The sequence below is a fragment of the Seriola aureovittata genome, chromosome 4, assembly GCF_021018895.1.
Source record: "Seriola aureovittata isolate HTS-2021-v1 ecotype China chromosome 4, ASM2101889v1, whole genome shotgun sequence".
Lineage (NCBI taxonomy): Eukaryota > Metazoa > Chordata > Actinopteri > Carangiformes > Carangidae > Seriola > Seriola aureovittata.
Window position 1 is genome coordinate 14,028,638 of NC_079367.1, and position 24,799 is coordinate 14,053,436.

The 24,799-nt window shown below is 41.3% G+C and overlaps 1 long non-coding RNA gene across 2 annotated transcripts; it reads left to right on the forward strand.

Moving 5' to 3' along the window:
- Positions 1 to 6,173: 6,173 nt before the first annotated feature.
- Positions 6,174 to 23,722, forward strand: LOC130168373 (uncharacterized). Of its 2 annotated transcripts, XR_008827422.1 has the most exons (4): positions 6,174 to 6,310; positions 6,949 to 7,050; positions 7,237 to 9,474; positions 17,894 to 23,722. It is a non-coding gene; the product is annotated as an uncharacterized LOC130168373 (long non-coding RNA). The 2 variants fall into 2 exon arrangements; XR_008827421.1 differs by having other exon boundaries at positions 6,949 to 9,474.
- The last annotated feature ends 1,077 nt before the right edge of the window (positions 23,723 to 24,799 follow it).

A 24,799-nucleotide genomic window follows, 5' to 3' on the forward strand; every position in this document is an offset into this window, starting at 1 on the left:
TATACATGTACTTTGGTATTGCCTGATAACAAATACTCTATTTATAATTTTCTTCATTTTTCTTTTCTAAAACTAATCTGATATAGGTTATTCTATACAAGTTCTACAAGTTCATATTATCCTAAAAGACCCTAAAACAAGACAGTGAGCAAGTAAGAGGGAGAAGCAATTAAGTAGCCTGTGGTTTTATAAGGGTTTTGTAAAGACGCACAAAACATGCAAGCATGAACATGGAATCCACGCATGAGCACACACACGCCCAGATACTTCCCCCCAGTGTCTTGTCTTTTGTTCCTAATTTAGCTCTCCCTCTCTCCCGCTGTCTCTTTATTTCTATCTTAATCACTCTCTCGACTTCTCTTCTCTTTGTGTAACTCTGCTGTTTAAAGTAGAACTTTTCATAAAGGAAGTTCGGGTTTGTAAAGTGAGGGAGGAGAGAGGAGAAAAATATGGAAGACAGATGAAGGAAAGGAAAGCAGGGTGAGGGTAATGACGCAGCAAACTTTGGAATGAGCAAAAAGATATATGTGCCTACTGCCTTCCTGTCCCTGTGTACGTGTCTGTCTGCTGCCAGATATGCACGTGTCAGTAATTTTTAGTAATCTCTTTTTCCCTCATTATCTGTCTGCTCCTTTTTTTTCCTGTCTCTTTCCAAGTAAAACATAAAATTCACATCACATAAAATAGACTCCTGGACCAGAGTTGCCACATCTCTTAAGTATTTAGTAGGATTAACCACTGTGTCAGTTCCACTCCTCTGTACCTTATCCAATATGTAGAGTGCATGCAGCTGTACATGAGGTTTCTCATCACTGCCTGACATGTGGGAACATTTATGCCTATGAACATGCCCTACATCATAAAATCTGGGCAAAAACATCAGTAACATCCCCATGACATCACTCACGTCATTTATAAATTACCGAGATATTTAAACCCACTGCTTACGTTAAGAACATTTTTCTACTGAAACATAATTCACAAAGTGTTACGTTCTATATTACTTACTTTTGGCATTAAACCTGACGTCAAAGTCAGGACCATGTTTCATTGATGTTGGTATGTGGTTAACGTTAGGCAACTAAAACATTTTTTTTTTGTGTGTGAAAAAGATCTAAAAGCCCACTGTGCACTACCTGCCCAGCACCAAACAGCAGACAGACACAGTTACGCAGGGAACGTGCTTCCTGCCTTTTCTCATATCTGTATCATCTTCAGATTCAGCCTAGACATAGAAAACTATAGTCAAAGGTTTCAGTTTTATGTAATGTGTAAGATGTCAAACTGTCACCAGATCATTTTCGAGATGGCAAATCTCTAGATCATGTGACACTGCTATAAGGCGTGACATGCTCGTCTCATGCAGCCAATGTGTCCGCTCTAACCTATTAAAATGTGTGCAGAAATGAAAACACCCTGCACCCTGTGTTCCTGGCCTTAACAACTAGGTGGGGACTATAGTTGAGCTAAGTTAAGGGACAGCTATTTCTCTCAGGTGTCAGTAGAGACCAACAGGTGGATAAGCAACTATTTGCTTATAAGTCAAAAGTCAAAAGTGTGTTCACGGCTTGTTTCCTCCAAGTGGTCAAAAAAAAAAAAAAAATCTAATTTTGCATGTTTCACGCCTCGCTTGTGGACGTATTGTATTGTGGACGCATACAAGGCGGACGCATACACGGACAGCTGCAGTCGCGTAATTGTTTTCATTTACACTACACTTCAATTTATCCACAGTAGATTGTTGTCTATGCACTATCAAATCAAAATGGTGTTATTCATGCAAGAAGAATCGCAACAGATTTCGTTGTCTTTGTATTCTTTTAAAGATGAATTGTAGAGGTGAGGGTAGCTTCGGACCTCCTCACACAGCCTCTCTTTAAACTCAGTGGCCATGTTTGATTTCCAGCTTATGCACAGTTGGTACCCTTGTAGCGTAGTGGCTGTACGGACATAACAAATTGGTGGGTATGTAGACATCTGCACCACAGCCTCGTATACAACTACCAATGACAACATTTACATCACGCAGACCCCAGCGGACCCTTGCATATACTTGCAGATGCAGAAAGTGTAACACTGGCTTGTTGAAAATATGTTGACCAGAAATTGCTGACTTAATGTTCACTGTAATGCATTCAGGCACATCTTGTATACAAACAAAGGATCTTAGTAAGACAAGACAGGTGGAGTTGAAGCGCTCTCTCGTGGGTAGCCAGTGGAGAACACAGTGGCAGACCAGGCAGGATCAGAGGAGGCATGGTGGTATCAGCAGTGAAGCAGAATTTCAGCCACAGATAACCAGTCGGCAAGCAAGCTACAGATAGATGGTGAGATATGATGTTTTTCTCTGTCACATTTGGACGAGCCTTTGAAATGAAAAGTACAATCATGTTGACTGGATGTGACATATTTGGCACTGAAATGCACCCAGAATTCAGCTCCTAAATGGATGACTGTTGAGAGGTTTTACTGCAAGAGACATGAGACAGAGATGGAGTGGGCATCACCATGGCAGTTTATTTTGTTATATGATAAGACTAATCTTGACAGTTTCTTCCGTATTGTACAGAATCAACAGTGGACTATGTTGACAGTGTGTTACCAAACGGAGACTTGTCTAATCACTGAGCGTGTTTGAATGACTAGAGAGAGCATTGCTGAGATATGGTCTACTTCCTGTCTTTATCTCCGACTTTGTCACAGTCAAATGATCAGCAACGCATGACTTGAATGTTCCTGCCCGGACTGTGCTAATGATAAAACTATTTACTTCAAAGTTCATGTGCAAAACTAGTGGTTATTACTCATGATTATTAGTTCTACACTGTATATGGAATTTAAAAGCTGTAACATGACATGACATGATGTAGGATAATATGGCCAATATTATATATTTGTTTTACCAGTTGTCATTTTAGAGCAGAGTGGAATTTGAGCCTGATCAACACAATGGTCAAAACCGAATCTTGCATTTGGTGTCATCTTGAAGCATGGAAACCTGTGGTATAGTCTAAATAAAGGTATTCCAGGGACACCTTCTGCACTTGCAGTTAAGACTGGACTGGTTTAGTAGAAGATGCAAAACAGTTGTGGCAAAGCAATACTCAGACATGATTCACTTCCAGTTTCTTGTCCGTCCTTGCTGCCAAACTCTCTTGCATGTTATGAGCAAACATTTGGGAGCATCAATAACCTGTTGGCAACCAAAAGATGCTTCATTTCGAATATGTTGAAGAGTGAATCATATTTCACATATATCACAAAACATCCGAAAGACAAACGCAGATTCCTGGCAGTTATTTAGATGAATCGTGACCAGACTACAGTATATTTGCTGAAAACAATCTTGTTAATAGAGGCTGGTTTTACATGTCAAAACATGAGTTGAATCTCGGCCTGATGCTGTGATGAGAGGGATTGTGTAATTGACCCAAAGACGATCTATGGGGTCTCCAGTTTTTGGTTATATGAGGTACCAGACTGTAGACTGAAAAGAAAGACAAAGAAAAACATAAATTCTATTAAGAAAAAGGACAGAAGAGCAGAATGAGCATTTTAGTTCAACTTCTGCAAACTCCTTTCAAATAGCATTTCATCCAACTGATTTAGGCGAGAACATTAAAATTAAATTGAAAATGAAAATAAACCACAAAATGACAGGTTGCATGATTAAATATGCAAATATGCAGCTTTTTTTTTTTTTTTGGGGGGGGGGGGTCTGCTCTGATGTTATTACTTTAAACAATATGACCAGACATTAAAATAAATAAAACGATGAATCTGGAGATGATTCTTATGATGATTAGGTTTGTCAGGACTGTGCCAAAACGGCATTGATATCATTTTGGGACTCTTTTTTAGGTCAGTGTTGTGCTAGACTGTGTAAGGGAAGTAACAAGATGTGTTTCTAAAAGTTTGTACACCACCGTGTAAATACATTTGATTTAGAACCTCTTTGCATTAAACAGCTGGCTACTGCCCCGCAGACTTTATTCAGACCCAAAACCAGTTTTCTACATAATATGGTGTGCATTTTATTTATCAGTAGAAGTCACACATAGACTACATGAGCTGCCACTGACCCAATCAAATTCAATAAGACCTGACCGGAAATAGCAGTTAAGTTGGATGTGCTTTAGCGTGAATAGTATGTTTCACATTCCAAAATAAACCAAACTGCCTTAAGCAAAAGGTTGAGGCAAGCGATGTAGCGATGTCCTGTTGTTGCTAGTATGTTAATACATGTTAAAATGTTGACTTACCACTGACAACCTATCTGTTGGTTTAACATAGCTTTAAAAGTAGCAGAACGTTGTGTACCGTGAAGTGTCTGCTCAGGTTTGGGGTAATCTTCCCAGTGTTTTGTAGCCGCAGGGTTTCTCTCCCAACAATAACTGAGCGCACACACACTTTTTCTCTCAGCGGCATTATGTTTCAAGTGGTTCTTGTCACTGTATGCTGTCTGTGCTCCCACAGTTGTAGTGTTATAGTACGTACAGTAGCTAGGTCTAGGCAGGCACTGTTAGTGGTGCGCTGCTGATGCCTAAAGTCGGCGGGAAGATGATTCAAGTGTGCAGGAAAAGAAAAGTGCAGCACAGCCATTCAACCAAGGATTACATCGTCTCCTCTTTTTTGTCCATGATATTGTATGTAGATCTTGTCACAGTTATTTAATAACACCAGCTTTGTCTCGTCCAGGTCTTATCTTCATCATGGGCCAATTATCAAAATTATCGAACCTACAACTACTTGACATTACATTGAAATGTATTCAGAAGCAGTAATCCAAAAAACTGATGGGTTCTAAGACTCTAAGGTTTATCCCGTGACCTAGATGAGTCAGAGTCTTTACAGAGACTCAGATGTAAGAAGTGCAGAAATATAATTTCTACAAAACAATAACAAGCGTAACTAATGTTGATCTTTAATGAGATCACCCAAATAAAGGTCTCATCCCACACACTTTCACACTCATGCATACACATTCATGCAGACATCTGGTTGGCAGCACAGATGGTGGCACTGGGTGATGCTGGAGGCCAAAAGGACAGCTCTAACCAGCTCCACACACACACACACACACACACACACACACACACACAGGATGTGACAGACATACACGTCGTAGTTTACACATATATGCACTAACAGACACATGCAGACATACAATACATGCGCACACACACACACACACACACACACACACACACACACACACACACACACACACACACACACACACACACACACACACACACACAAACAAACTGAAACACAGACTCTCTTTCTTTGCCTGGTCACACAAATCCATTGTGGTTGATGTTTCAATTATTTGTTCAAGGATTCGGTTGCTGTTTGTCAAAGAAAATCTCAATTTCAAATGATGACATTTTTACCCACCATGCGCACTCTGTATGTGTGTATATAGTATGTATGTACATTGCTTCAGTTACATGAACATGCACTCCATATATTCTCTCTTCAGTCTTCACAGCTGAGGTATCACACCGCAGAAGAACCTCTTTTATTATCGATGCCTTCAGTGCGCTGTGTTTTAGTATGTGTGTGTGTGGCTGCACTGTGAATGTTGTTCAGGTATGCATACATAACAAAAACCTTTCTGCATGTTCATTTTTTCAGCAGGATGTCTTTTTGTTTTTGTGAGCCAGATGGTGAAGGAGAGAGAGAGACAGAGAGAGAGAGAGAGTGTGTGTGTGTGTGTGTGTGTGTGTGTGTGGGTGTGTATGCATATGAGAAAATATGAATGTACTGTGTGTGTATTATTCATGTTGCAGGGTTATGAATGGTGTTCACATGTCCTGGGAGCTTTCCTCTCCCAGAGCCTGTCCACTCTGTTCTGGAAGCTTCTCTTAGCGATGGAGGGGTGGTAAAAAAAAAAGGAAAGCGAAGGACAGTGAAAGAGAGGTGGTGATGGAATATGGGATGGAGGGAGTATGTGTGTGTTGGGGGAGCAGAGACAAAAGGTGAGGTGGGGTGATGTAGGACATAACGAAGCGAAGGGTAAAAACTGGGGGGGAGAGAAAAGGGGGTGGAGGGGGACAGTGGGAGACAGAGAAGGACAAATATAGAGAGAACAGGAGCAGAGAGGGGGAGAGGGAGGGAGGGAAATGTGGGAAATAGAGTGGGTGAGACAGAGGAGGAGGGAGGGATGCTGCATTTTAGTGATAGCACAGACTGAGGCTGCAGAAGCAGACAGAGGGATGGAGAGAATCGATGAGAGAGGTAGAAATTAAGAGAGAGGAGGGGAGCAGTGCATTGTCAGAGAGAGCACAACAGGATTCCCATGCAGGTAAAAGAAATATTAAATAGCTATGAATGAGAGGATCATTTGAATAGTTTGGACTAACAGAGACTGGGAGAGGCCTTTTCTTCCATGACAGCCGCATGAAATCATTTCCTCTTTGTCATAGAAGAGCAGTCAATCTGTCAAGCCATTCATCCGTCCCTCCATAAATCCATTTGTGTGCCCATCTTTCTCTCCCTCTATCCACCACCTAACCCTTCATCCATCCATCTATCCATCCACCCATCCATGTGCCTCTATCCTCTCATCCCACCATCCATTCTCTTCACTCCATCCCTTCTTGACAAGCTCCTCTTCTCGCTTCAATCCATATCCATCTTACAATCATCTCTCCATTCCACCCACACAAAAGCTTTTCTCCACAATCCTCCCTCCTCCCCCTCTTCTTCACCCCCCCTCCTCCTCCTCCCTGCCTCCTCTCTCCCTCCATATCTCCTCTACTGTCACTTCCACAGATCCTGAAGGCATCCCTTTTTTTCTTTTATTCATCTCCACATCCTTCTTCTCCAATCCTTGTCTTTCCCTCTCAGAGAGTCTCTCTCTACTATTGTACTTTTGTCTTTTCAGGGAAACGTTTACCACTGTTTTATCCTTTATTTTTCTTTCTTTCTTTTTTTGTCCAGACTGTCACAAATGTGGACTTGAAGGAGCAGCATCAGCAGCAGCAGCAAGGGTTAAATAGAAGGGGAAAAAAAGGAGCAAACTTGTTCCATTGACCACAGCAGGTAAAAAGACATTTCCCCTGTATGAAGAGGAGAAAAGAAGTCACCTGTAATCAAACTAAGAGTCTGTCAGCAGCAGCAAGATCACAGAAAGAAACAGACAAGCATTTAAAGACTCTCGTCTCTGTTGGGGAAAGTGTGACTCCCTCTTTCCTTTTTCTCTCTCTCTCCTTGACTGTCTATCCACAGGCTGTCCTTCCATCTGTCTCAGCAGGATGCCGAAGCATCATTTTGGTGTTTGGGACAAAGAGAAAAGCTGACAGATCCTGGCGTGTTGTTAGAGAGAGGAGACAAAAAAAAAAAACGGAACATTTGCAAAGCTTCTGGAAAGGAAAGGGGAGGCGAGAGAGAGAGAGAGAGAAAGAGAGAGAGAGAGAGAGAGAGCTGTATGACTCAGAGCACAGCAGCTAGAATACTGTGTATTCTGCATGCAAGAGAAGAGGTAGAGGGGGATGGAGGAGCAATGTGAGCGATATAGGGGGAAAAATAGAGGAAGACTTGACCAGAATTGAGCAGTCATTAGACAAAGGAAGGACAGGATGAGGGCAGATTCAGCCACACTGGCAGGCGGTGAGTGAGATATAGGCCAAGTGAATCAGCCTGCTACAGGGAAAGGAAGGCGAGAAGAGGGTCAGTTTAGAAAGTGGAGGGTTTGGTATGACTGAAGCTGGTTGAGGGAAGGTTGAATGAAGGTTTGCTGCAGGGCAGAAAGTGGACATAGAGCTGCAAAGGACAGAAGGACGGACTTACTGAAAAACTACTTGAGCAGCCACAGGGGAGAAAGTCCTGAGTGACTGTGTCTCGCCACAGGGAGCGAACATGACTGAGGTTTGCATACAGGAGGACGAGCTTCAAGAAGGTTGATCACAGGAAAGGAAGGAAATGGTATGGACGGTAGAGAGGTTAGAGAAAGAACAGACAACGCCAAGGAACAGGTGATGGAGATAAAGGGCAAATCAGGCTAGGTAAGACATGCTTGACATCTAAGCAGAGAGCAATAGTTAAAAAAGGCCAGTAAGAGCACAACCGGAAAACACTGCAGACCAGAGAAGTTGTTGCCCAATGCACAAAGGCGGGAACATGGAAACTTTAACCGTGACAGCAACACAGCAAGAGGTTTGTGTTAAATATTGATGCCGACGGGCCACTCTCAAAAGAGCTCACTCCTTGCACCACAGAGACGGAAGCAGAAGGAAGAAACACAGTTGATGTTTTTCTTCTTGTTTTTTTTTTTTTGGTTATTCAGAGGGATTTTTACACTGACGTTAAAAGTGTGTCAGAAGACAGCTGAGTGTGGTGAAGTTGAGATGTTACTGCGCATTAAGACAAGACCTACAAATTAGCCAAGACTCAGTTTCCTGGAGGGCTTTTATTTTTATTTTTTGGCCAGCTGTGCAATTTCTTGGGGAGTGTGGAGTGATTGCAGAGAGAACGGGACCTCAGTCTTGTGTGGGAGCAGCAAAAGCAAAAAGGGATTCAATACTTGAGAGATCACATCAGGACTAGAACAATTTCTTCTTCTCTACAAGAACAAGATCCAGCCGTGGCTGATGAATAGAGATTTATATTTTGGGACTGACTGCCACTGTGAGGTACATCGCTGCCAGATGAGATAAGCCAAACGCTGCTGAAGCATTCATAGATGTTTCCTCTCATTATTTTGTCCTGGACTGATTGGAACTGTTCCAACTCTCTGAAAATTTCCCCATTACACAGATTTGGCTGGTGGAGGTTCGCTGTCATGGCTTGAGGAAATCTAAGTGTAGAGACGCTTTGATGTGCATCAACACAAAAGGATCCTTTAACTGGAGGCAGGATGTATACTTTGTTTTTGTCTCCATGACTGAATAAAGTCACGATGGCTCTAAATGTTGTCACGGCATTAAGGTAGAGACTGCCTCCTCTCCTACCTGAATCACAGATTTCTCAAAACATCACGACAATAACGCAGGAGGACACATCGCCACATTCTCAATCCAGCTGCGGATAGACCAGCTGCGTGTGTGTGTGTGTATATTTGTGGCGGCGTGGGGGTGTAAGGACTGTCGAGGAGCTCAGCTGTGTTTGTGCGTTATGCTTGTGTGAGTGTGCGGTGTGTAGAGGTGTGCTAGTGTGTGTGTGTGTGTGTGTGTGCGCCGAGCTCTGAAGCCAGCTGTGTCTGAGTATATTGTCAAAGCGTCGCCCGGAGCTGTGTGTGTGTGTAAGCGTGTGTTTGTGTGTGTGTGTGTTGCCTGGATTCTCCCCACCAGCGATAGAGCTGGACCTGAACAGCAGTGGTGAGAGGGGGGACAGGGAGGGGGAGGAGGAGGAAGAGGAGAGGGAGGTGAAAGAAACCAGTAGGACGGAGGAGAAGAAAAAACTGACAACATGCTCGGATAACAGGGAGAAAGAAAGGAGTCTTTGGCTGCCCCCCTGGTGCAATGTGTGGTGAGTACACATCTCTACTTCTATGGTAAACCTTCACGTCTGCCATCTGTGCATACGTATCTGTGGGTGCATGCACACTGTATATCCACCACTGAGCATCATATTCCCTCAGGAGGTTGGCCAAGGTCAAAGGTGAAAGTTCAGTCAGGAGACTCGGTGTTCAGGGGTATTGAGATAGTTCATGTTATTGGATGCAGCGGGGTCATGTGATCACTTGCTCATTTTATGTTTAATGTGGGTCACATGATGCAGGTGCCCAGTGGGTCACATGACATCCAGCCTGGCACCTGAATGAAAACTGAACCAAGCACATAAACAGGGCCATGTTAAATGCCATCAAAATATACTCCAACATCAAGTGATGGTCGTTAAATCACATGATATGCATAACATCAGGCATTAATTGCCAGAGGACACACCTCTATTGTTGTCTACAACTCGCTATCATATGCCCAATTAACATCTGTCAACATTTACTGTCTCCCACTAGAAAAAACTCTTATTATTCGAGTTCAAATGTGAAGTCTGAAGCTGAAATCAGACTGACTATATGGGCACTTTGTATCTTGAAACACACTCTTATTGGCTCTGGTTGATAGAGAGAAAGGCTTTTAATTGTTGCGAGTTTGTTGTCAGGCTAAATTTCCATTTTGCTTGGTGCTTGCAGTTGTGTGAGAAATGTATTTGCTATTGTAGCAGTGAATGCATCACATACTGCTGAGTATTGATATTAGCTGAGAGCGTGTCAAAAATCTTGTTTATTGAGAACTTGCCTAGAAACACATTTAGTGTTAAAAATGACACATAGCCAAACAAACAATGCATTGTTGTTCTTCCAGTAAACATGTTAGTTTCCATGTGCTGTGCAAAAATACAGTTTCAAACTGAGCCAATCAATGCTTGTTTTGATTCAGCAGGTTCTTGGTATGCTTGGTGTGTTTTATGATGAGAATTTCTCCAAACTCTTAATGACTTAAAGATTTTCATTCTTCAACTCTAATGGGTTGAGCTGTCACCTCGAAATAGGGGACTGTTTCCAAACAAACTGAACCAAACACGCAGGTATGCGTGCGCGCGCACACACACACACACACACGCGCGCGCGCGCACGCACACACACACGTCTTCTCCTCCACACAGATGCTTTTTCTCTCCTCTCTTGCTGTCATGAATACCGCACATACACTGAGTCTTACAGTAAGCACACTCATTCTCTCTTTCTCTCTCTAGATCTTTCTCACACACAAGCCTCCACACATACACACACACACACACACACACACACACACACACACACACACGCACGCTATAAAAACACATGCACAAACATGGAGGAAGCAGGGCTGTGGCTGAGGAGAAGTGACAGTCGCTTCATGGCCGCTGGCTTCGTATTGTAGCAGCGCCGGGCTCCAGCTCGTAATGAGGCTGTGGAACGTTCTAGTGTCATACGGATCTGGTTCCCACACCATCCCTCTGTGCATCAGCTCACTGTGTGTGCATGCGTGCGTCTTCCCGAGTGTGCGCGAGAGACACAGACAGCTAGAGACGGAAGCAACAAGAGACTTTGTGAATTCATGGAAAGGATGTAGGATTCTATATGTAGGATAACATAATGAAAACGAAATGATATCTCTGAGCAGCAAGCAGCTGGTCTTTACAGCTGAGCTGTGGCACACACAACCTCTTTATGTGTACATACAGCCTGTTTGTGTCATTGATCTCTCTGCAAATGCTGAGCAGTGTCTATATTGTAGCAAACACAAAAACTTTAAGATCATTGATTGAGACTTTCTTTGGTGTCAATAACACTACCAATCAAAGACTCCGATCAATACTTGCAATTCCTTCTGTCTCTGATCACTACTGCATGTACAGCTGATAGACACAGCACAGTGCCCCTCGATAGAACTCAATTTGTTTCTATTGTATTTGACATCATCAGAATTTTTTCTGTCTTCGTTACCAATAATCACAAGCCCTGGAGCATGATTAAGGTTAAAAGGGTCAGATATCCTCAACATGAAATCTCACTGCCATTAGTCTGCAATGAGAAATAAAAATCTACCCAGCATCAAGAAGTTAGAAGCAGCGCTCTCATCATTTTCGGTTGTTTTAATGTGTCAAGAGTCTCAGTGGCAGCTGGTGATTATTTGCCTGACTAAATAATCATATCGCAAGGATGAAACAGACAGAGATGTGAGATAGATTACCGTTATTTGTAAGTATTAGAGGCATTTTTTGGGGGGCTTTTATTTGACAGTGAGCTGACAAGAAATCAGGGGAGACATATGGGGGATGACGAACATAGAGTATTGCAATTACGTGGTCAGCATCTTAAACCCCTAGGCCCCCGGGACACCCCAAAAACAGATTAACTTTCAATGGCTGAGTGGCAGATTGGGAAGATAAAGAGCTCGTAGGGAATCCTGGAGTGTGAATCAGCTGAGTTCAGAGAAAAGCTCAGAGTCTGAAGAGGCTGCTGTTATCAAGGCAAATAATGACCAAAACTCCAATGAAAGATAGGCGGAGATACAAGGACGTTGTTCTGAGAGTCCATCACGACAAAGAGGATGATATATGAACGCAGTCACTTGCAGCTGATCAGGGACAAAATGGGAAAGTTGAATAATTATGTGTTAATAAGACAACAAGCTACAGACCAGATCTTTATGTTATCATAAAGCTGTGTACATCAAGTGTATTCTATACCTATACCTCTATAACTGTATGTATATGAATACACAAGCAACAGTGAAGCAAAAAGTGAAGATGTTCAAAAACTGCAAATGTTGAAAGATGACAGTACATAATGATACTAAGAGGAAATGTAGGGAGGGGGAACAAGCCATAAAAAAATAAAATTCCATCTTTGACAGCTCAGTGACGGCTAACAGCTGCCAGCCATGTGGCACAGGTGATGCACTGGTGGCCATGGGAAACAAAATGAAATCTGCTGCTATCCCAACTACCAACAGCCCTGCACTGACTGAATGCTGTATAAAAAAACACTCGAGTTGGTCCAGTGTGGCTCAGTCTTTTGAGAGGTTGGTTGAGGAGTCTGCCCCCCCCCCCCCCCCCCCAATTCTAAACCATTAATCACGATAATGCAAAGACTGCAGTCATCCATCTCTGCATTAAATCCCATCTTGAGACACATTGCTGAGCTGGTCCCTGAAACATTACTTGTTGCTACCTTAAACTCATTAGTATCCAGTGTGAATGTGTAGCCAGCAAAGTTGATGAAGAAGACAAAACTCTTGATGCATTGTCCGCTGCTCATTAACGGCACCGGAGTCAGTGCCAGTCAGTACAAGGAAAGACTATGAGGACATTGAGTGCTGGATTTACTCTCTGCAGCAGTGGGTTCACACAGGTGCATCTGTAGTGCTTCCTAACTGCATATTCGCTCTACACTCCAAAACTCAGAGGAAGTCGTCAGGGTGTACAGAAAAGCGTGAGATGAGAGCGTGTGCATGATAAATGTAGATGTGGTATAATCTTCTAATACAAAATGAATAAAGTAGGTATGGAGATTAGAAGTACAAATTAGAGTGCTACACATGAGATGAAATGTGTCTGCGTGTGAATGTGTGTGTGTGTGTGTGTGTGTGTGTGTGTGTGTGTGTGTGTGTGTATAATTACAGAGTGTGGAGTCTAATCTACCTTTGGCTAATGTTTCAGACAAAGATCAGAACGAGGACAATTAAAGCATCTTGCAGGGAAAGGGTTGCTGCTATTTGAGAGTTCACGAAACACCCAAACACGCACACACATACTCACACACTATCCTCCCCAGACGTCTAAATTTTTCATTCTTTCATTCCTCCATCTGTTCTTCCATCCTGCAACAATCCATCCTTTCTTCAATTTTTTATTTACCTTTTATTAATTTCTGTCACAATATCTTTCACTACAATCTCTGTGATGGGACTGTCAGTGCAGTTTTAGGATGATGGTTTGGAAGTTAACATTAGATGGGGGAAACAGTGCAGCATTTTGGGAGGTCTGCCTCTAATTGTGTATGCATATTAGTCTGGCTGCCTATTACTCGGTCTGTCTGTTTCTTGTCTCTCTCTCTCTCAAGTGTTTAACTGTCTGTGTCTCTGTTTGTCCTCTATCTGTCTTTATATATTTGAGCTAATTAATATTGGATGCGATATCTCCCTGAAGAGAGACCGCACTTAAACATCTATCTATCTATACATCCATCCATCCATCCATCCATCCATCCATCCATCCATCCATCCATCCAACAACGCACAAAAATGTCTTTAAATTCCATAAGATGATGTCTACAGGCTGAAAATACTTTTATCAGTCCCTCCACAAATCCACAGTCCTGCAATTTATATAATGCCCACATTATTTGTAACTATATTTATACTACTGGAAATATTTTCCTCATTTAATCATTCAATCCAGGTGGTGAGCCCATTTGATAAAATCAAACCTTGTCCTTATCAGACTTTCCTCCCTCAGAGGAAAGGCTGCTCATGCTGCACTGTCACCCAGGGGTGGCACTGGCCTCCAGAAAGCTCCACCCATTGAAATCTTGCTAATTGAACATTTTGTGTGTGATTTTGTTCACACCTCAAATTTACTTACAAAATGAACATTTTTGGAAGAAAAATCCTTCAAAGATATTACTTTACTTAATAGTGACCTATTTTTCTACATGTAATTTAAAATATGCATCTCACAGGCTCTTATTTCCATTCTACATATTTCCATGAGATTATGTTGATAAGGGATTCACAGTATAACCTCTCAAACTCCTACAATAATGCACACTGCACTGCAGATGGACCCTCCATGGGGAATTTATATCACACCCTACATAAATTAATTTGACAGTGAAATAAGCAGAGCAGCTATCTGCACCAATTATGGGGAATATTATGCATGAGTTTCATGGGGCAGATTGCCCTGCATTGCTCATTCAGTGGCCACTGGTGAATTTCCCAGTGCTACTGTGCATTTACCATATCCCTCAGTGTTTGGTAAACAACAAGTTTATTTGCCATTTGTAAAAGTTTCTAATTATAATCTCTTGACTTTAATCTCATGTTTTCCTGGAGGAATGCTTTGGTTGCATGAAAAAAAGCTCAGTACACAGTCACAATTAGGACATGGAGTTTTGTTTTTTTCAGTTTGTTATTTATATAGGATTAGAGTCAAAGACTGATGACTGCTTCTTTATAGTGCAGGGAGATGTTAGTAACTAACCCCTCAGACTGAAAACACAAAAACTAGATTTATCTTAAAAAATGATGCCACTGACTGCTTTTACCTGCAGAAGTGAGTTCTTGTGAAAAACCTTCATAGTGACAAATGATAAATTAAAGTGCAGTTTCAATCTAAATTATCATAAGACAATCACAGCTGATTCCTCCCGCTCTTTTATTACAGTAATGTGGTGGGATGGTGGAGGTTTGACTGAGTGAAATAGCATGGATATACTCAAATATTAATTTGAATTGACTAAATGCTCGAGCTGCTGCGGTTCATTAAAGATGTACTTGAACAGAGGGAGGGAAGGAGGGAGGAGAAAGTGTGTTATTCGAATATCTGGAGATATATTTGGAGCAGTAGTAGTCTAAAGCTTGTGAATGTAAGGTAGAATACTGCAGTTATTAAACTGCATATACAGTATGCAGCATGTACAGTATGTGTGAATGCTGAATGCATGATTGTTCTTTAGTTGTACAGGTGATAGCACTGACTCATTCTTCCTTTTTTTTTCAAGCAATCATACGCACATACTGTACATACACATTCAAAATGTACATGTGCACATATAATCAACATATTGAAATGTAAATGTTGTGAATGCCTAGAGGAATCCACACACATGCAAAAAAAGGAGGAAAAAAAAAATCCTCTCTGATCTCCGTATAAATTCAATGGTCACAGGACTTAAAGTGGAGATAAGAGAGAGGACATACAAAGAGCAAGTGAACTTGAAGGAATGATAGTAATTCTAGATATGGGACCTTGGTTACATAATCAAAGTTCAGGCAAGGACAGTGAAAGGTCCTCAGACCATTATTTGCACACATTGTTTTATGTGAAGGTTTATATAGGTATAGCTCTTCAAAAAAAAGCCAATATTCTGACACCTGACAAATACAAATACCCTGGAACAGTGTTTCTGTGTAACGTCCCGCTGCACAATCAGCATGTGGCGGCAACTCGTTTTCTGGACTGCATTGTGCTTTTAGTGAACTTGCAGCATATGTATGTGACAAAGCTCAACCTGTGTAAATATGGCTTCTATAAATTGATCTCCAGGTTTGTCTTGTGAGGGATTTCAGCTTCAGCTACTATATTACACTAAAACTGAGAGGTCCAGTTTCATGTGAAGGTTTCAGTGGGTGACACTCTAACAGGTGGGCGGCTGTCGTAAACCCATTATTTATTTGTACAGTTTAGTTCATCTTTAATGCTGTATGCTACACACCTCAGGTCTAAATTGATGTGGAGAAGCAAATTATCTCAGATTTCTCCTGTACTTTCCTTTATCATTTGCTACCCTTGTTTTTGCTTCTACTATGTGTTTTACGTCTCTCTCGGCCCTGAGTTTTGAGGTGTGCCTTGTATTCCCTCTAATTGGGTTGGAAATAATTATGTTACACTGCTGAATAGCTGAGCTGCATTAAAAAGATATTGCCATGTCCCAGTCATTACTCTACATACACACACATAGACACACACGCACACACACACACACACACGCCCCTGGGCCACCACAACAGCTGTTAGATGTTGAAATGTTTATCCAGCACACCAACAAAATAAAAAGAACAACTAGAGACCATCTTGTAATGGGATAACACCAGTCACAACGACGTGTTGGCATTCTGACCAGTAAGTAGTCAGTCATTACTACATGACCCATGACCACACCCACCTTTGCCCTCGCCCTTCATTTTGATCTCAGCTACACACCGGGTTTTGTGGCTGTGTCTTGCACGATTGCTACAGTAAGTGTCTCCAGGAACACACACACACACACACACACACACACACACGGTGAAAACAATACTAGCCCTGCTGTCACGGCTGGTATATATAAAGAACAGAAAAAGTGTGAGGCAGAAATGAAACTTTTGAGAATGAATCTGTTCAGTGTTGACATCTATGTGTTTGCCTGTGGCTTTAACACTTGACCAGGGAGAGAGATTGTGATTGACTGTCTCTAATAAAACGTCATGAAACCGAATATTTTCTATGATCTATTTTTGTTCATGCTCTTAATGGAAGGTGGTGAATTATTGTTTGGATGGAGTAATTGACCAGTGGATCTAATTATGGTCAGTTCACTTTAGTGGAAATCTTAACTCCTGTAAAGCCACACTTACTCACTCTCAGTCACACATGCACACACACACACACACACACCACACACACACACACACACACACACACACACACACACACACACACACACACACACACACACACACACACACACAGATATAAATACACACACTTGCACTGTTCTCATCCTAACCTCCATTTCCCTCAGTGCTCCCAAACTGTCTCAGAGGACTACAGATAATTCCCTCATCAGCATCCGACCTCATTCAGTTTTAACAGACACCATTGATCGCACATCAGCAGTAATGCTCAGTGACAGAGGGAAAGGAGAATAAACGGATGTAGAGAAAAAAGAAGGAGTATAATGAATTTTATAGAACAGGGATTTTGAGGAATTGTTACACAAACTTTAATTGAATTATTGTGACAATTATACTAAAAAGTGAATGGATTTTTATCAACAAAGGGTGTTATAGGAGTTAGAATTACTAAGAAAATGAAAGGGGTGAGGGCATTATATAAGATGATAAAGAAAGGAAGAAGTGAACATGAAAGAAAGACAAGGTGAATATGAGAACGTCAACATAAAAAAGTTAGATGTTGTCGGCATTGCTTCAAATGTCTTGTTGAGTTGGACTCGTTTTGAAGTCAATGAGACATGAAAGAAATGAGAAAATATGAGGGAAGGAAAAGGAACAGTGAAAAGAGGTGAGGGCAACAGAAGTAGGGGAAGTGAGAGGAAGAGTAGGAGGAAGAAAGCAAAGAAAAGAAGATGTAGGCCAAGAAGGAGGACAAAAAAGATGTACAAGAATGAAGGAAATGGAAGAGAGAAAAGGAGGAGGAATGTTTTGAAGTAGCATAAATGTCTGCTTTTGGTGCAGATATGGGTCAGACACCAAACAAAGTCAAAAACTCATTTCATTCTCCACTGACTTTGAACTTTTTACCCTTCTGTGTTCAATATTCAATGCCTACATGCATGCAGGAGAAAGTTTGTAAGTGAAAAGATGAGGGACCATTTTCAGCTACTTTGTGTCGGATATAATTAACCTGTTTCTTTCTCTTCCCTCTCTTGTTTCCATTTGCCTCTCTCCCACAGGCGTCGCGCCCTGTGGGGGTGGGGTTCTGTGATGGTAACCATGGTCCCCGGCAGCCGCTATGTCTGCAGCGCTCATGCAAGAGAGGACGACTCCACGAACGACCGCGAGGAGCGAATTCTAGCCGTGCTGGGCATCATCGGAACCATCCTCAATCTTTTAGTGGTCATATTTGTCTACATCTACACCTCCGTCACCTAAGGTGTTCTTCGGACAAGAGACGTTGGCAGTGTACCCAACCTTGCTCCACACATGCCAACCCTCCTCTTTAAGTATTTATGCACCTGGAGGGTTTGATTATGCAGAGTAAGCGCTGAGATGTGAGGATCATTGGCAGCCTGTTCAGCTGGATGGTAGCCATATTTATCCACACCTGCATCCCTGCTTATCCTTTAAGACAGCTCTGCTCCGCTGACTAAAGGCCGCTGCCCGTCACAGAACAGGAGCCACAGGTGGAATCATCTGCACTTTCAAACTGTACCTGCACATTTTCCAAAACAATATTTCACACGTCCATGTCAAATGACTGCTGACAGTGTGTCCAGTCTGGTAATGGTCATATGTGTGTGTAATCAATACTAATGCATGACTGTGGTGTTGCATTCCTCTGACTGTTTCGACAGCTAGACCGAAGCTCTTATGTGTCTTTCATCTGATGGTGCTCATATCTGACTGTGCTACATCTGCCTTTATGTCTCATAACACCGTGTTTTTTTCTTTTCAGCTTTCTTTTTATGAATTTTAAGATAAAGTCACTGCCAAATAGTCTGACAAACACAGCACTTTGAGTTCACTTGACCAAATTAGTTGATAGGGAGGGATGGTACACTGCTAAAACTATATTAGGGACCAAAAATTCGCCAAGTGAATTATCAACAGAGGGACCCCATAGGCCTATTTGCTCCTCAGCACTGTTAATTCTACTTGAACAGAGCGTCAGTGCAGATGTACAGCTGATCGCTCATAACTAAAAAATTTGTTTTCTGTAGTCAGTGGAGTCACTGAAAAAGTTTTACATGGACCTGATGAGTCCATACCTGAGCACACCGGAGGAGAGATTCCTGGCTGTGCTGGGAGTCATCGGCATCGCGCTCAACCTCCTGCTGCTTGTCTTCGTCTATATATACACCTCCATCTGATGCGCGTGCCTGAACACATTGTCAGCTATGAGATAACTTGCCGCACCTCCAGTAACTGCAGCTGTAGCCAACAGCCAGGGGCTTCCAGTGATCATCCTGTACATTCTTCAACCACACATGTATATATTGTACCTATAAGCACAGCCTGATTCTTAGCTTATTTGGGGATTATGTTATTCTAGGCAGGTTTCTGTGCCTAACAATACAAGTGATATTCTAATAATAGTGGGAACTTGATGAAAAGAGGATGATGAGAGAATTTAAAGGCAAAAGCATTGAGCTTAAGAAAAGAAAAGGAGATTTGTTTACAGACTGGTTTATGAAAGAAACATGCTTTACAAAATTCACCTTCTTTTGTGGAAAATTGTGTCCTGCAGTTAGTGTTTTTGTAGATACAGTACTCGCTCACTTATGTGCATCATGAAATGTTTACTTAAGCTTGTATGGCTATAATCAAATACTTTTTATCACGCTTTGACCAAAATAACTGATGTGAAGACTGTCGTCTTTGTAGTAATTCTGTTTGTTCTACATGCTCATTGATGTTGAAAGCACCTAGACATGAAAGTACATGGTTTTGATGTCTCAGTCTGTGCAGCAGCTCTGCGCATCAGCAAAGATACCTCTGTGGACGGTTGGTACCACAGGATAACGCTCTGTTTTCTGGTGTCATGTTTCTGTGATTGGATCTGTGAGCAAGGCAGATCCAAGCAGCGTCAGAGAGGGCAAAGCGTGGAACTGAGACAATGTCACACAAATCAAGACGGCGCACTTTTGCAGTGCAGCACAAAGGAGCGCAACAGTAACAGAGGAATCAGGGAGAGCCAGTGTGGATTGTCTGACAAAAGAGGACATAAAACCTCTGTGCAAGGCCTCACCGTCTGTCTCGAAACTCATGAAGGCACAAAAGTCTCCCTGGGATTTGGTTACAACATTTCCACTGGAGCTGCATGTCACTATGGATATGATTTTAGGTTTAAGCGCTGTGTCTCTAATGGAGGAGCAAACCTAAATGTAGTTGACAAGCGAGCAGGAAGGACTGGCCTGAATCTACACTTCATCCTCGTCATTCTCTTCTCCACCAACAAGCTAAAGCCAGAAAAGACATAGTACTGAGAGGACCCACATGAGTCCCTGCTGTCATTTCACATAGCACAATACTTTTATATATATATATAAATGCACCCATACCTGTGAAAAGGACTTCATTTCATACACCATCAGTCAAAGGTTCTGGGGAAAGACATAACAAACAGGAACGCAGGAACAGTTTGTTTTCTAAAATGAATGGCCAGCACCTCTGACTGCTCACTTAACCTACTGCAATTTTACATGTTTGCTTGTGTGAATATGTACTGAGATTTTGATAATCATTGCATAATAAGATTCCTTGTTACATTGTGTATATATGCTCTTAGTTTTAGTACCAGTTTATCATTGAGTGTTTTGTTTGCAAGCAAATCTGAAAGTCACAGCCAGCACATTGGAAAATGTTTGGGATGAATTTGAAGAAATATCTATGGTCCCACTGGCCACAGTCTATTTTTATTGAGTGGAAGCGAAGAAGGTGCATGGCCATATCTACAGAATGCTGGATGGATAACTGACCACAATTTACCTCCCCAAATTGAGTGATGAATCAAAAGGGTACATATTTAAATTACTTGTAATGCATAATTAACTTGCCTTAGGACTCACTCATACAAACTCACACATGTTCTTACTTCTGTACCTGAGAACCTTCGTTGAAAAATTGCTTTTGCTCCCAACCATAACCACCGCATGCCTAATCCAAATCTTAGCAACTTTTTGGTTTTCAGTTATGTTAACATTATTCTCTCCAACATAATTGCTGACATCCAAGAAAATGGTTATATCGCTAAAGAGAGGTCAGAATATATAAGCGGTCAGACTAATCTGGTGGTTATCCCTGGGTCAAACTTATTCGGGAGACAAAATGTGGGTGAACGGTGAAATTATTCACCGAACTGTCTATTTACAGACCCACTTCCTGCTTCAACTGGGACTTAAACCGGACTTGCTGCAGTTTTATAGTTTTCCTGTGCAATGAGAGAGTAAGCAATATTACAGTGGGCTCACTTTAATTTTTACCTCCCAAATAAATTTAATGAAAAATAATATTTTGGCTAAACTGGAGGCTTTTTTACAAATTGTACTATTATCCGACAGGTGTCTCCTGCCCCGTTCGACCTTCTTGTAGCAATGTAGCTGTGTTCTGAGATGCCAGCAATTACAGTGTTATCATAACTGCTGGAACCAGTGCCCCGAGCTCTCATGACAAATACCCGAAATGTGACAAGCCATATCAAACAGCTCTTTAAAGAACTGAAAGCCCAAAGTACCTCACTTTCCAAAAACGTCCGCATAGACCTAAAACTCAAATTGATCCTCACAATGATAGAAAAACGAACGCGCACACACACACCGCACGCATTCTAGCTTTAAAGAGTTTAATTTTACACCATCTTTCAGCATACATCAGGAGAGTCGACAGTTAGCATGCTGAGATCGATGTGACTTGCACATTTACTTCCTGTCACATCTAATAACTGCACAGTTGAGTTTGTTGAGCTAAATCCACTTAAAGTGTGCACCACAGCACAGTATGAGCCACCTTTGGTTCGCCAGACATCTGCTGTCACACTGTGACAGTCAAAGCCACAGCTGTGGAGAACCACATTTGAAGATACTTAATGTTTTTGGTCCACTTGATGTTAGCAAACAAACTAAATGAACAAGCATTCTCAGCGTTTCAGCTCAGGTTTACTTAGATACTGGCAAAGGCTTTCTGGTACCACTTTCTAATAAGGCACCCTTTAGAATGGGTTTATAATTTTGAACCAATAGCTTTATTAAGAGCACTCTGGGTTGCACATTGCCTGGTATTTATTCCTTTTTAATAAGGCAGTTCTATAAAGGATTTATCAGTTGTAACTAATGGTTTTATCAATGGTAAATCAATTCTTTACTGATGCAATATGGCTGATTAGAAAATGAGATATCCATGAGCATTAATTAAGTGATTATATTTGCATTCTTACCAAATAGAAAAACAAATAAATACATAAATTCTAGCTAAAGGGATTTAAAAACAAACTGCTATTAATAAGAAAAAAACAATGTTCTCTTCTAATTGATTTACAAAGCATTGGTGAATTATTTATTAACCACTGCTAAAACAATTAAGCAATTATTACTTATAAACCCTTTTTAAAGGGTGCCTTATGTGAAAATGATACCAGTTTGTGGGTTTTCAAAGGCCAATGGTAAATCTAATATTTTTAGACTGAAATAACGGAAAGACATTTATTTTGTGCCAATATTAAATATTTTTTAATCTTTTTAAATGTTCATGCCAAAATATTGAAATGTAAATATATATTAACAACTATGAGGCAAAGTGGCTCATCTTATACAACCAATGGTCAGATTATATATTAAGTCTAAATGAAAAATACATTTAAAAAATAAAATGAACAAAGAAATAAAATTTAAAAAACAATGCTGATTTATAGACTTCATAATAGTTTTCTGTAGCCTTGGTCAGGGGGGGAACATTCATCATGTCAGCAATCAACAGTATTGACTGATATTAGATAAAAATTCAATAATAATTATCTTATTGTGTATTCTGCATGCAGTTCAGGTTTTTGGTTAAGACCACTTAACATGACAGGCCCACTGCCACACAGACCAATGAGAGGACAGAGCCTACAGGGTGAGTCCTGGCCATCTGCTGTCCTCCTCACCACACACACACACACACACACACACACACACACACACACACACACACACGCACGCACGCACGCACGCACGCACGCACACACACAAACGCACGTGCACACACACAGCATGGACTTTTCTTAACAATGTAACTCAAATGTCTCACACAGAATCAAAATGCACAGCTTGAGATGGTTTATTATTTATTTGATGCCTGTTCATGTGGGGTTTTTTTTTTTTTTTTTTTAATAATTCTCTTTGCACAAACATTATGTTATGGAAACGGAGAAGAAACAGGTGCATCAGAGTACACCTGGGAGCCCTAACCACTGCACCAGGCATGGATTATTAACACAAAACACTGTAAGCAAGAGACCAATGTTCAAAGACAGGCAAATGTGCATTCGGACACTGTGAGACAGATTCCCACGTTTTTTATGATTCATGAGCTGAATTGATTTTTAGCCTGAGAGGGCACATTGGACACAGACTGTCAGTTTTCATTTAACAGCCAGTTATTTCCTGAGCAGACAGGACCAGTGATCTAAGAAACTGCCAGGTGACAGAAAACCTCAGAAATGATCTATTCACCAAGGTTTTGTGTGACATGCTGATTATTTAGTGACTAACATTCCAGGACAATAGCTGTTACGGTACTGTAGATTTGAAATGGGAGATGTCCAGAAGGACGACCCCAACTGATAACGTTCGCTTCTATGAGCAAAAGATAAAGTTATATTGCCATAGGAGAGAAACTTGGTCGTCTAGAATCGTGTAAGAGAATTATGGCCATTTCTGATGAAGCTGATGAAGAATCAGTTTGGTACGATCCCTGAGCGTAACCACTGAACAAATGCTGTGAGATCTGGTGTACTTTCATGTAATGTTTATATATAATGTATAATTATAGTAATGCCAATAAAAAAGAAAAACACCACTTTCAAAGAGTTTCACTGTTTTTTTTTTCCATAATGGCAAAAATTGTACATCTAGAAATCAGTTTTGGCCAAAAGAAAAAAATGGAATTTCTCTAGTTCTATGTTTTTGATTTGATACCATTTTGTAGTATCTCTCCAAACAACACACAAATGAAAACTAGATAGTTAATGAATAAATTACAAATTTTCAAGAAAATTGAGCTAGAATATTGGGAAAGACCTAGTCCTCCTAAATTCGATGTAGTTGGTTGTAATCCTGATCAGCCTAGGATGTAGTCTGAAAAACTGGATTACAAAAGAAAAACAAAACATCCAAAGCTTCTCTTGATGCGTTTCTCTTTACATGTCAAAATGAGTGTAAATATAAAACATGAGTCTGATTTTGGGGCATTTGTCCACTAGCCACTGTGTTTTGCATATCGTTTTTTACCCTTAATTGAATCTTTTAGATCCACATAGCATTCAATGCATGTCATTAGCTGCACTCACAACATGTCATGGATTACATACAATGTGTAGAAAGTGTGTTCTGGGGGTTTTTTATCCTGCTGCCTTAAAACATATCGCTGAGCCTGAAAGTAAGTCCTTTCATCTGACAAGATAACAAAGCTGAGCATTCATCCAAACTACTCAAAATTCAGTTTTCTTCTATAGGGGGAATCGCTGAAAACTGTTGGAATAACTCAATTAAGGCTATCTAATGTAGTTGTATATTCGCAGCTTCACTTTTTATCAGTGGAATTCAACTTGAGTGTTTGGTCCTGCTGCTCCCTTTGACTCCTCTGAGGGTTTTTTCCCCCCCTTGTTTATTCTTCTGGCTTGTAAGCGGGATGCATCCTAATACCGTGTTGTCTTGAACGCACTAGCCATATGAAAAGGTTATCACCCACACAGCAAAGCTCTTTTTTAAGTAGTATTGTTGCTCTGGCAGACCTGTGCTGTTGGGTGCAGCCATGTTCAGCCAGCCGGATAAACTAACAGTGTGTCCTCAGGCGCCCCATGAGACAGCCACTGACCTGGCTAATATGGGTGGCTGCCCTCTGTGCGCGCGCGCACACACACACACACACACACACACACACAC